At 43.6% G+C, this 11394-nt stretch overlaps 1 long non-coding RNA gene across 3 annotated transcripts; it reads left to right on the top strand.

The window, feature by feature from the left end:
* The first annotated feature begins 4607 nt into the window (after positions 1–4607).
* On the top strand, positions 4608–10657 carry LOC132650015 (uncharacterized). Of its 3 annotated transcripts, XR_009588382.1 has the most exons (4): positions 4608–6561; positions 6724–6861; positions 7777–7983; positions 8084–10657. It is a non-coding gene; the product is annotated as an uncharacterized LOC132650015 (long non-coding RNA). The 3 variants fall into 3 exon arrangements; XR_009588380.1 differs by having other exon boundaries at positions 4608–6861; XR_009588381.1 differs by having other exon boundaries at positions 4608–6880.
* The last annotated feature ends 737 nt before the right edge of the window (positions 10658–11394 follow it).

Genomic DNA, 11394 nt, shown 5'->3' with positions numbered 1-11394 from the left:
AGCACCATTTGCCGAAGATGCTATCTTTCTTCCATTGTATGGTTTTGGCTTCTTTGCCAAAAGTCAGGTGTTCATAAGTGGGTGAGTTTATTTCTGGGTCTTCTATTTGATTCTGTAAACTAACCTTTCTTTTTTTTATGCCAGTTCCATGTGGTTTTTATTAATATTGCTATGTAGTGCAGCTTGAAATCAGGGGTGGTGATACTGCCAGAATTTCTTTTGTCGTACCAGATTGTTTTAGCTATTCTGGGTCTTTCTTTCTTTTCTTTCTTTCTTTCTTTCTTTCTTTCTTTCTTTCTTTCTTTCTTTCTTTCTTTCTTTTTCTACATGAAGTTGAGAATTGCTTTAGGTCTGTAAAGAATTGTGATGGAATTTGGATGGGGATTGCATTGAATCTGTAGATTGCTTTTGGTAAGATGGCTATGTTAATGTTATGTTAATCAGTATATTAATCCTACTGATGCATGAGCATGGGAGATGTTTCCATCTTCTGTTATCTTCTTCAGTTTCTTTCTTCAGAGACTTGAAGTTCTTATTGTGGAGGCCTTTCCCTTGCTTGGTTAGGGTTACACCAAGATACTTTATATTATTTGTGGCTATTGTGAAGAGTGTTGTTTCCCTAATTTTTTTCTCACCCCTTTTATCATTTGTATGAAGAAAGCCTACTGATTTTTTTTAGTTAATTTGTATACAGGAAGTTTGCTGAAGGTGTTTCTTGTCTGTAAGAGTCTCTGGTAGAAATTTGTGGGTCACTTCTGAATACTACCATATCATCTGCAAATAGTGATAATTTGATTTTTCCTTTTCAATTTGTATCCCCTTGATCTCCTTTAGCTGGCTTATTGCTCTAGCTAGGACTTCAAGTACTATGTTGAATAGATATGGAGAGAATAGGTAGCCTCGTCTTGTCTCTGGTTTTAGTGGGATTTGTTTAAGTTTCTTGTTGGGGGTTGTTCTGATGCTGGCCCTCAAGATCTGGTTACTCCCAGTGTATACCTGTCCTTGTTGTGTAAACCTGCCTAGTACATAGCTGATTGGTTGGTAAACGGCCTGGACCTGGGCAAGGCAGAGTGGGGTAGGCATGGCTAAGGTTCATGGGTGTTGGAGGACAGGAGAATCACGGGAGAGAAACAAACATGAAAGAGAGGAGGGAGGAGGATGCCACGATGTGTTCGCATGGAGAAGGAACCATGTGGACTTGGAGGAAGGACTCTGAGGATGGCATGGATGGCAGAAACACCAAGATGAAGAATATAGCAAGTATATCAGAATTATGAATGGAAGTTAGACCAGATGCAGATGATTAAGGCAGGTGGCATTCATTGGATGGGGGCTGGGAGTTGCATGGTGAGGTTATTGAGATAGAGTAGGTAGAGACATCTGCCCAGCTCAAGGTAATAAGGCAATTACACAATGTAACAGGTGTCTGTGTCATATTATTTGTGATGGGGGGTCAAATAATACCACGACAATAAAAATAGGGCTAACAAATAATAATAAACATGAAATAGCCCAACCTCATGTTATTTACTGCAATGGTTTCTCTCCATTTAATTTCATGTTGGCTATAGGCTTGCTGTATATTGCCTTTATTGTGTTTAGGTATGCACTGTGTATCCAGGTTATCTCCAAGACTTGTAACTTGAAGTGTTGTTGGATTTTTGTCAAAGGCTTTCTCAGCATCTAATGAGACGATCATGTGGGATTTTTTTTCTTCAGTTTGTTCATATGGTGGATTATGTTGAAGGATTTTCATATGTTGATCCATCCCTGCATGCCTGGGATGAAGCCTACTTGATCATGGAGGAAAATGTTTTTGATGTGTTCTTGGATTTTATTTGCAAATATTATATTGAGCATTTTTGCATCAGTATTCATAAGGGAGATTGGTTTGAAGTTCTCTTTCTCTGTTGAGTCTTTGTGTGGCCTAGGTATCAGAGTGACTGTGGCCTCTGAAAATGAGTTTGGCAATGTTCCTTCTGTTTCTATTTTATGGAATAGTTTGTGGAGTATTAACTCTTGTTACTAGCTCTTCTTTCAAAGCCTGGCAGACTTCTGGACTTAAACCATCAGGCCAGGGTTTTTTTTCATTTGGGAAAATTAGAATGATTCCTACTATTACCATTGGGGTTATAGCCATATTTAAGTTGTATGGGTGATATTGATTTAGCATTGGTTAAGTAGTATCAATCAAAAAAAATGTCCATTTCCTTCAGCTCTTCCAATTTTGTGGAGTACATCTTCTGTAGTAAGACCAAATATGCTTTCTATTTCCACGTATCTTTTGTAATGTCCCCCCTTTCCCTTCTGATTTTGTTGATTTGGATAGCGTTTCTCTACCTTTTATTTAGTTTGGATGAGGGTGTGTCTATCTTGCTGACTTTCTCAAAGAACCATGTCTTGCTTTTGTTGATTCTTTGAACTGTTCTCTTTGTTTCTAATTTATTGATTTCAGCCCCGAATATGATTATTTCCTGCCATCTATTCCTCTTGGGTGCGTATCTTTTGTTGCTGTTTTTCTATACCTTTCAGGTGTGCTTTTAAATTCTAGTGTGAGTTCTCTCCAAGTTTGTTATGAAGGCACTTAATACTATGACCTTTCTTCTTAGCACTGCTTTCATTGTGTCCCATAAGTTTGGGTATGTTGTGCCTTCATTTTCATCGAATTGTACATAGTTTTTAATATCTTACTTTATTCCTTCCTTGACCTATTTGTCATTGAGTAGAGAGTTGTTTGAGTTTCCATGAGCTTGTAGCTTTCTGTTGTTTCTGTTGTTGTTGAAATCCAGCTTTAACCCATGGTGGTCTGATAAGATACAGGAGGGTATTTCAATTTTCTTGTGTCTGCTGAGACTTGCTCTGTGTCTGAGTATATGATCAATTTTGGAGAAGGTTCTGTGAGGTGCTGAGAAAAGAAAAGGTATATTCTTTTGTGTTTGAGAAAACAGTTCTGTAAATAACTGTTAAGTCAATTTGATTCATAATATCTGTTAGTTTCATTATTTCTTTGTTTAGTTTCTGCCTGGATGACCTGTCCCTTGGTAAGAGTGGGGTGCTGAAGTCTCCCACAATTAACTTTTGTGGTTCAATGTGTGATTTAAACTGTAGTATTTTTTTCTCTTAACAAATGTGGGTGCCCTTGTATTCGGGACATAGATTTTCTTAATTGAAGCATTGGTGGATTCTTCCTTTGAGGAGTATGAAGTGCCCTTCGCCATGTCTTTTGATTAATTTTGGTGGAAAGTCCATTTTATTAGATATTAAAATGGCTACTGCTGCTTGCTTCTTTGGTCCATTTGCTTGGAAAACCTTTTCCAGCCCTTCACTCTGAGGTATTGTTTATCTTTGTTTCTGAGGTATGTTTCTTGTATGCAGCAGAAGGATGGATAGTGTTCTAGCCTCCATTCTGTTAGTTAGCCTGTGTCTTTTTATTGGGGAGTTGAGTCCACTGGTGTTGAGAGACATTAATGACAACTGGTTGCTAATTTCTATTATTTTGTTGTGGGGTGTGTGTGTGTGTGTGTGTGTGTGTGTGTGTGTTTGTGTGTGCGATTCCCTTCTTCTGGTTTTGCTTGTGTGAAATTATTGATTTCCAGTGTTTTTTTGGGTGTAGTTACCCTCCTGTGTTGGAGTTTTCCTTCTAGTGCCCTCTGTAGGGAGGGATTTGCCGAAAGATATTGTTTAAATTTGGTTTTGTTGTGGAATATCTTGTTTTCTCTGTCTATGGTGACTGAAAGTTTTTCTGGGTATAGTACTCAGGGCTGGCATCTGTGGTCTCTTAGGGACTTCAAGACATCTGTCCAGCCCTTCTGGCTTTCAAAGCCTCTGTTGAGAAGTCTGGTGTAATTCTCATAGGTCTACAAGTGTATGTTACTTGGCCTTGGCCTTTTTTCCCCTTGCTGCTTTTAATCTTCTTTCTTCCGTACATTTGGTGTGTTGCTTATTATGTGGATGAAGGATTTTCATTTTTGGTCCAATTCATTTGGTGTAAGCTTCTTGCCCATTTATAGGCATTTCTTTCTGTAGGTTGGGGAAATTTTTTTTCTGTAATTTTGCTGAAAATATTTTTGGGGCTTTTGATTTGGGAATATTCTCTGTCTTCTATTCTTATTATATTATATTTTTATTATTATTATTACTGTGAACGGGTTCGAGACAGGGTTTCTCTGTGTAGTCTTGGCTGTCCTGGACTTCTTTTGTAGATCAGGCTGGCCTTGAACCTCACAGAGATCTGCCTGCCTCAGCTTCCTGTGCTGGGATTAAAGGCATGTTACACTGTGGCTGGCCTATTCCTATACTTATGTTTGGCCTCTTTGTAGTGTCCCAGATTTTCTGGATGTCTGTGTTAGAAACTGTTTAGATTTAACATTTTCTTTGATCAGCGTATCAATGACTTTTATCGTGTCTTCCATGCCTTTGCCTTCTGGTTGTCTTTGGTACTGGCAGGCTTTAAGAATTGTCTGTTCTATCTCTCGCATTCTATTGGTGATGCTTGACCTGTTGTTACTCAGGTTTTCCATCTCCAGGATTCCCTCAGTTTGTGTTTTCTTTATTGCTTCCATTTCCATTTTCATGTCTTAGACAGTTTTATTCATTTCCTTCACCTGTTTAATTGTGTTTTCCTGCATTTTTTTCAAGGGATTTATTAATTTCTTCTTTAATAGCCTCTATCATCTTCATAAGACTGGACTGAAGATCATTTTTTTTTGTGTGTGTGTGTGTTCTGTCTGTTTTAAGATATCCTGGGCTTCGTGCAGTATGGGAGCTGGGTTTTGGTGGTTCCATAATGCCCAGGTTCTTGTTGATTATGTTCTTATGCTAGACTTTAGCCTTCTGGTTGTCTCTGGTACTGGCAGGTCTCTAGTAATGCAGGTCACATTGTGGGCCAGACAATGGATAACTGGGGAGCAGCTGTGGCTTACCATTGTTCGCAGTGTTTTAGAGGGAGCAGCAGGCAGGGGGTGAGTGAGGTTAGTCTTACGTAGTAGTCCCTGATGACCACAGGCCTCTGGGAATGCAGGTAAAATGTGAGTCTGAGAGCCTAGGGGACAGTGCTTTAGCTCACCACTGCTGGACCTGCCCCTGGGGATGCAGCAGGCAGGGGGCTGTGGCATAAGAGTTCCACATGCCTGTCCATGGTGGCAGCAGGCCTCTGGGTATGCAGGCTGAGCTGAGGGCTGATAACTGAAATGTTTGACTTTAAAAGGCAGCGTTTTATTGGAGAGCAGCAAATGATGAGGGCAAATTTGAGTATGCGTTTGAAAGTGAGGGGAATATAGCCTACCTGATACCACAGGAGAGAAAATTCCAGATAGTGTGTTGATTTTAGTAACAGAATAGTCTAATTCACAGATTCAAACATCTTCATGATCTCAGAGTAGGATGAGTGCTTTACATGACCACACACAGCCATCGTCTACTGAGGACTGAGGACTGTGTAGAGGGCCTAGAGCACACTTGTCATGTACTGTATCTGCTGAGTGCATCTCCAGCCCTAAAATGTCTGTAAAGAGGCACATATTTAAAAAAAAAAAGATGCAAGATATGTGTACTTAGAATAAATGACCCACCCCTAAAGGAAGTATGACTTTGTGTATGCGGAAAGTAATTAAAGACTGAACTGCAATGACACCAAAGTGAGAGTCCGTGAATTCAGGAGAAAGCAGTGAGAGAATGAGCAAAGCCACTCACCAGTCTTGTAATTGCAAAGGCTCATATGCACACTAAATCTGCTTCAGGAGCCACAAGGAGAGATACCTAAACCCAGGTATTACATGCTTTCCCTTGTGTATGAAGACTTGCAAAGAGAAAAGGAAAAGAAAAACAGTGGTGGAAAATGGAGTGGAGAGGATGGCAGTGAAGGTAGGAGGGAGTGTGGACTTGCTCAAAGCGCCACATGAGCATGCGTGGAATCCCACTCAATTCTACACTCCACAAGATCAATTTACAACTCAGATACCATCAATGATTAAAAGGTCAGACTTCACAGAAACAAAGACAGCACCTGCAGAGATCCAGAGTTTGTCTCTCAGCACCAACAATACCTTACCAGGTGGCCTAAGGTAACCTAGCATTCCAACAGCTGTGGATCCTCTGCCCTCTGCTGGTCATTGCCAGGACTGCACGAGCACAAACAGGATAGAATGGGACCGTGAAATAAAACAATCTTTGAATATAGGCCGAACACTTGAATGGGAACTTTAAAAGTCATGAAACTCAGCTACACAGTGACTCTGTAGGAATAATTTTAGCATGTTTTGTCATGACAAAGATGCTAGGCAAAACCAAAATGAAGTATGTTTTAAGTCTATCAAAACTGGTTAAAATTTAAAAATTATTCATCCCAAAGGTGAGAAAATCAAAGACTTCCAAATGTTTTAAAGTGGTGATGGGAATGTTAAATAATATAGCCCTGTCCGAAGCATGTCAGGGAACTCGTGGTGTAACACAGTTGGTGGAATGTTTGTTTGGCTTGCCTCAAACCCTGGAGTCAATCTCAGTGAACTGTTTACTTCAGGCTGCATGATCTGCACCCACGCTCCCAGCGCTCAGGAAGTGGAGGTAAGAGAACCAAACGTGCAACATCCTCCTTGGTGGTGTGTGACAAAACTTTTCCTGGGGCGGCACAACACACTCTCATGGGTCTACTAACCCCAGACAGGTAACCCACAAAAACCAGAGTCCATCTTCGTGAACCAATGTGTTTTCTTGTCTTGCTTTCAGGAATATGGGTGAGGGGTTACTCACAGGAGCAGAAATGACTCAAAGACAGCTGCATCACCAAAGTCAATCCCAGCATGGGTGACATACGACAAAGCTGGGATTCTGGAGCACACTGCACAGCCTACAGGAGCTCATCAGGTTGGAGGGTCCTTTCCAGGTGCCTCAGTTGGTCTAAACCTCTTCCAGGCAGGCACTGGTTTCTGCTTCTTGCACGAAGCTGGTCTGGTCTCAGAGCCACCTTTGCACCTTGGCTTGTCTGAGAGGGACTCTGGGCTTTTTATTGATTACTCTGGCAGGGAGGGGCTTAGTGGATCTAATGTTTCAGAAACTTTCTGAAGCTCTTTTGAATTATTGTCTTCCTGCTTAAGGAGCTTCCCTGCCGATTTGAAGTTTCCAGTCTCACAGAAATTTTTACCAATCACTTGGCTGTATGGTCAGTTTGCAATCAGCCTTACATAGTCCAGACTGTCCTAAGAGAAATGGGGAAACAAAGAGACCAATCAAGCAAACAAGAAAACTCTGTTAGTGTTTATGCCTGTATAAAGTTAGACAGAGCTCAACAACTGTACTGTTTAGGGCCAGGCAACATGCATACACCTGCACAAGTTGACATAGAAATGGCCAGAAGGCCACTGTGACCTCCATCCATGGTGGAAGAATTTAAATGCACATTAATAAACGATTGTCTAAGCAGGCTGCGATTCATGCATATAATCAGCTTATACCCAAATCTGATTTAGGAGCAGTTTTTTTTTTTTTTTTTTTTTTTTTTTTTTTTTTTTTGAGCTGCAGGTTTCCACTAAAAGTGTTACCTTTGGCTTGGCATCTGGATGCCTTTTCTTTTTCTGGCGAAGGGGGACGGGGGTCAGGGGGATTGGTTAAAGGGATGAAACCCAAGGCCTTGCATGGTCTAGGTAGGTGATGTAACTGTTGTCATACACCTCAGTTCAAGGGAGGTCGTTTTGAGAAAAGGAACCAAAAAGCCTTATGAATGACTCTGTTTGCACTTGGAACTATTTTATTCCCTCATGTTTTTATTGTGACATATACCAGATATCTGCAAAGCCAGAAATGGGCTGAAGGGAAGACTGATGCTGGGGTGAGGCTTTTGAGTTCCTGAGAACACAGAACATACCCAGACTCTCACCAGCAGAAGGACCTTTGCGGTTTAAAGCAGGCTGTGTTGGGAATAGGATGCCACTGCATCTGGGGTTCCTGAGGCACACCAGGCTGCTGTATGAATCCTGCTGCAATTCCCAGGTAATCTGCTTCCTGAAATACACTAGTGTCCTAGAGAAATCCGTGCTCTTCTCATGTTTTCATGCTGCCCCTTGTATTGGCTCTCTTCCCTGATTCCCAGAGGCTGGACATACACCAGTAGATTACAGGATCCTCAGTGTTCCGGCATGACTGACAGTTCCGGAGGCTGAACCAATAACCACCCTGAGAAAGGTTCCAGGTGCCTTAAGCTTCCGTGGGAAAGGGATCCTTTTGGCCACTGCATGAAGGCTACAAAGACCCTTGACAGAAATCAGAGGTGTCCTGGAAGGTTCTCTGACTCTGGAGGAGTAAGGTAGAAAGAGAAAAGCAGCAGCAGCGACCGCAAAGATACAGCCAAGCTCTTCTCCTTGCCAACAGGCCCTAGTCCCTGGGTGAATGGCAAGAGGAAGGTCAGCATGTGGCCTGCTGCACACCATGCAGGAAACCCATGGCAAGACAAAACTGGACCTAGAGGGCTCTAGGGAAGCTACAATGGCATAGTGATGTCCAGGAAATTGCAACACTCCCTCGTGGAGAGAGAAGACTCACGTGTTGGAAACTTAGTACGCACAAGGTGACTGTACAAGGTTATCCAGTGAACAGACCACTGAAAGGGGGCGGAGCTTCTCTGGCCACCTTGTTGAGTTACCTCCAAGCCATGCAGGAGGAGGACACAGGGATGCAACTCTCTGAACACTCACTCATGCTGAGGGGGGTTTGGGGTCACAGAGCTGCCTTTGAGTCTTTCCTGCTCCGGTGAGTGACACTGTGCCTATAGACCTGTAGACGACCCCAACACACTCACTGGTTAGCCCAACTGGACTTGTGCTGAATAGGTTTTGGTTTGTGGCTCGTGTCGTATTTGGAGTGTGTGGGCATTTGTTCACATATCTCTAGGAAAAGCCATACAGCAGCTGTTGAAGAGCAGGGGTCCACTGCGGGCATCAGAGTGTCCCCATGTTGCCATAAAGTGCAGTACGGCTTTGAAGACAGAGTTGCAGGCTGTTCTGGAACCAAAGAAATATGGTTGGGGAGCCAAGCTTTGTGGATCTGGCCAGTAAATCCCTGCTGCCTTAGAGTCCAGGTCAGGGTGTAAGCGAGTTCAAGCATGCCCTGGCAACTTAATGAGATTCTTCTGTAAAAATGAAATGAAATAAGAAGTTATTGGATAGATGCCTATTGACATACCAAAGCTGACTCTGGCTGCCAGGTTCTCCCAGCATCTCTCAGTCCCTACCTCTTACAGAGTCCTCAGGGCTGGCATATCTCACCCCCTATCCTAAATGTCCCCAGACCAGGGATTGGGCTGGGCTGCCCTTCTCCTTTCCCCAGCAGCTCTTCCCTATATAACGCAGCCATTTGAGTATGATGACCTCTTTGCCCATTAGACCTCTTGGTCTCCTGACTCTCCCCTCACCCCTCTCTCTCTCCTCTTCTCCTCATCTGACTCTGATGGTCATGTCCATGCAGGGATCTCCCAGGGGCCTCTGCCACTGGCTGTGCTGTTCCTCGTATTGGCAATAAACCTCCCTTCCCCTCCACCACAGCTAGGAGCACTCAGGTCTCCCTTTTATTTCTTTCTGTGATTCACCTGGTGCCGAAGCCATGGAACTGGCTAAATAACACTCCCCATACCCTCCCCAAAGAACTCAGGATCTTTGAATCAAGCTGGTGATCTGATTCTCTTAAGGTACATATGGACCATTTGTTTCTGCTGGGTCCTGCCATCCATCTAATTTGACCCCAAATCCTTTCTGAAAAATGATTTACTTGTTTATTTTTAATGTGCTTTGGTGTTGTGTCTGACTGTCTGTGTCACAACCTGACCGTTGTGTGGGTGTCGGTTCCTCCTGGAACTTGAGTTCCAGACAGTTTTGAGCTGCCATGTCGGTGCTGGGATGTGAACCCGGCCACCTATGAAAGAGCAGCCAGGGCTCTTAAGTGCTGAGCCATCACTCCAGCCCAGATTCTAGTTTGCCTCCTCAACTCCTCCTCCCCTCCACGTGCTCTAACCATGCCTCTCATCCTCACTTCTCTGTTTTTAATCTAATCTATTCCTTTATTTGCATGTGGCTGTTTGCCTCTGCTTGCCTGGCTGTGCATCTCACGCATGCAGTGCATTTGCAGGCCAGAAGAGGGTGGCAGATACCCTGGGTGTGGATTTCTGTGTCTTGTGTGGCTCTTGGTGTGTGATGGCTTCTCACCCAGGTTTTCAGGATCAGCTGTCAGTGCTCTTAGCTGCTGGGCCCTCTCTCCTTTACCCACAGTCCCTTCTCAAGGAGCACAACTTCTCTGTTTCATGATGAAGCTCACTCTCTGGAGCCCTTTCATTTCTTAGGGGTGCCCCTGAGCCTCAAAGGAAGCCAGTAGCTACAGAGGGCAACATCTGTTTACTAACAGGCGCTGGACTTATTGGAACAGAGTCAGTGCCAGTCAGTCACAGGAGCAAATGGCCTCATTTGGAAACAAGGTCCTCGCACATGTAATATTTTAAGTTAAAACGAGACCACAGTGGATGAGAAAATGTCTTAAATCCCATGACTTGAATTTGTAGAAAACCGCCAAAATCAGGGTCTGACGATATGTCTGAGCAATTCAGAGCAACTTTGGCTCAGTTAGGGACCAGGTATCTGGGTCCAGGTGCTCACATCAGGTGGGCTGCACATCCTGTGACTCTGGCTCCAGGGCTTCTGATCCTTACTTCTGTCCTCTGTGGGCAAGCTCAGACAAACAGCTATAATAGTTTTTGAGAAAAAAAAAATTAAACACTGGAGAAGGACTAGCAAATTCAGAGAGCTGCAGAAGTGGGGAGATCCTGTTTACAGAGAGCACAGCTGCACCCACCAGAAGAGAGAAGAGGCCGGGAAGGATGGCCTCTTGAACAGTCATGGGCTGCAATGTGTTGGAAAGCCCTGGATCTGAGCCAGCAGAGCTCAGGGTACTTAGTCTGCCCTTTTCGCCTAGTTTGGAGCAGTTTCTTCCCCTGTCGCCTAGTTTGGAGCAGTTTCTTCCAAGGGCCCTGAAAACCTAGTGAAGCTGGGCTGTGCCGAGTGGGCGTTTACAAACACAGAACAAGTTGTAGACCCAGGATGGAAAGCCCACACTGCATCCAGATCACCCAGGTCATTACAGAGCAGGGAAGCTCATGCTGCCACCATGTCTTCCCCCAAAGCTGGGTAAACCGTCTCCATGATTGTGACCGGTCTACAAAGTGCCTCAGACATATCCAAGCATTCACGGGGCTTCTAGACACCCCTTCGGAACTACCTGAGAGGTAAACTGTGTTGTCTAATCGTTTTGTGGTTCCAGTTTACTCAGGAATCAAAAGGACACAGGCACCTCTTGAGTTCATTTTTGGGTAACGCCCAGTACCTCCTGTTTACTTCAAAAAACAAAAGCCCGTACTTCATC

The sequence above is a fragment of the Meriones unguiculatus genome, chromosome X, assembly GCF_030254825.1.
Source record: "Meriones unguiculatus strain TT.TT164.6M chromosome X, Bangor_MerUng_6.1, whole genome shotgun sequence".
NCBI lineage: Eukaryota > Metazoa > Chordata > Mammalia > Rodentia > Muridae > Meriones > Meriones unguiculatus.
This window is presented reverse-complemented; position numbering and strand designations above follow the sequence as displayed.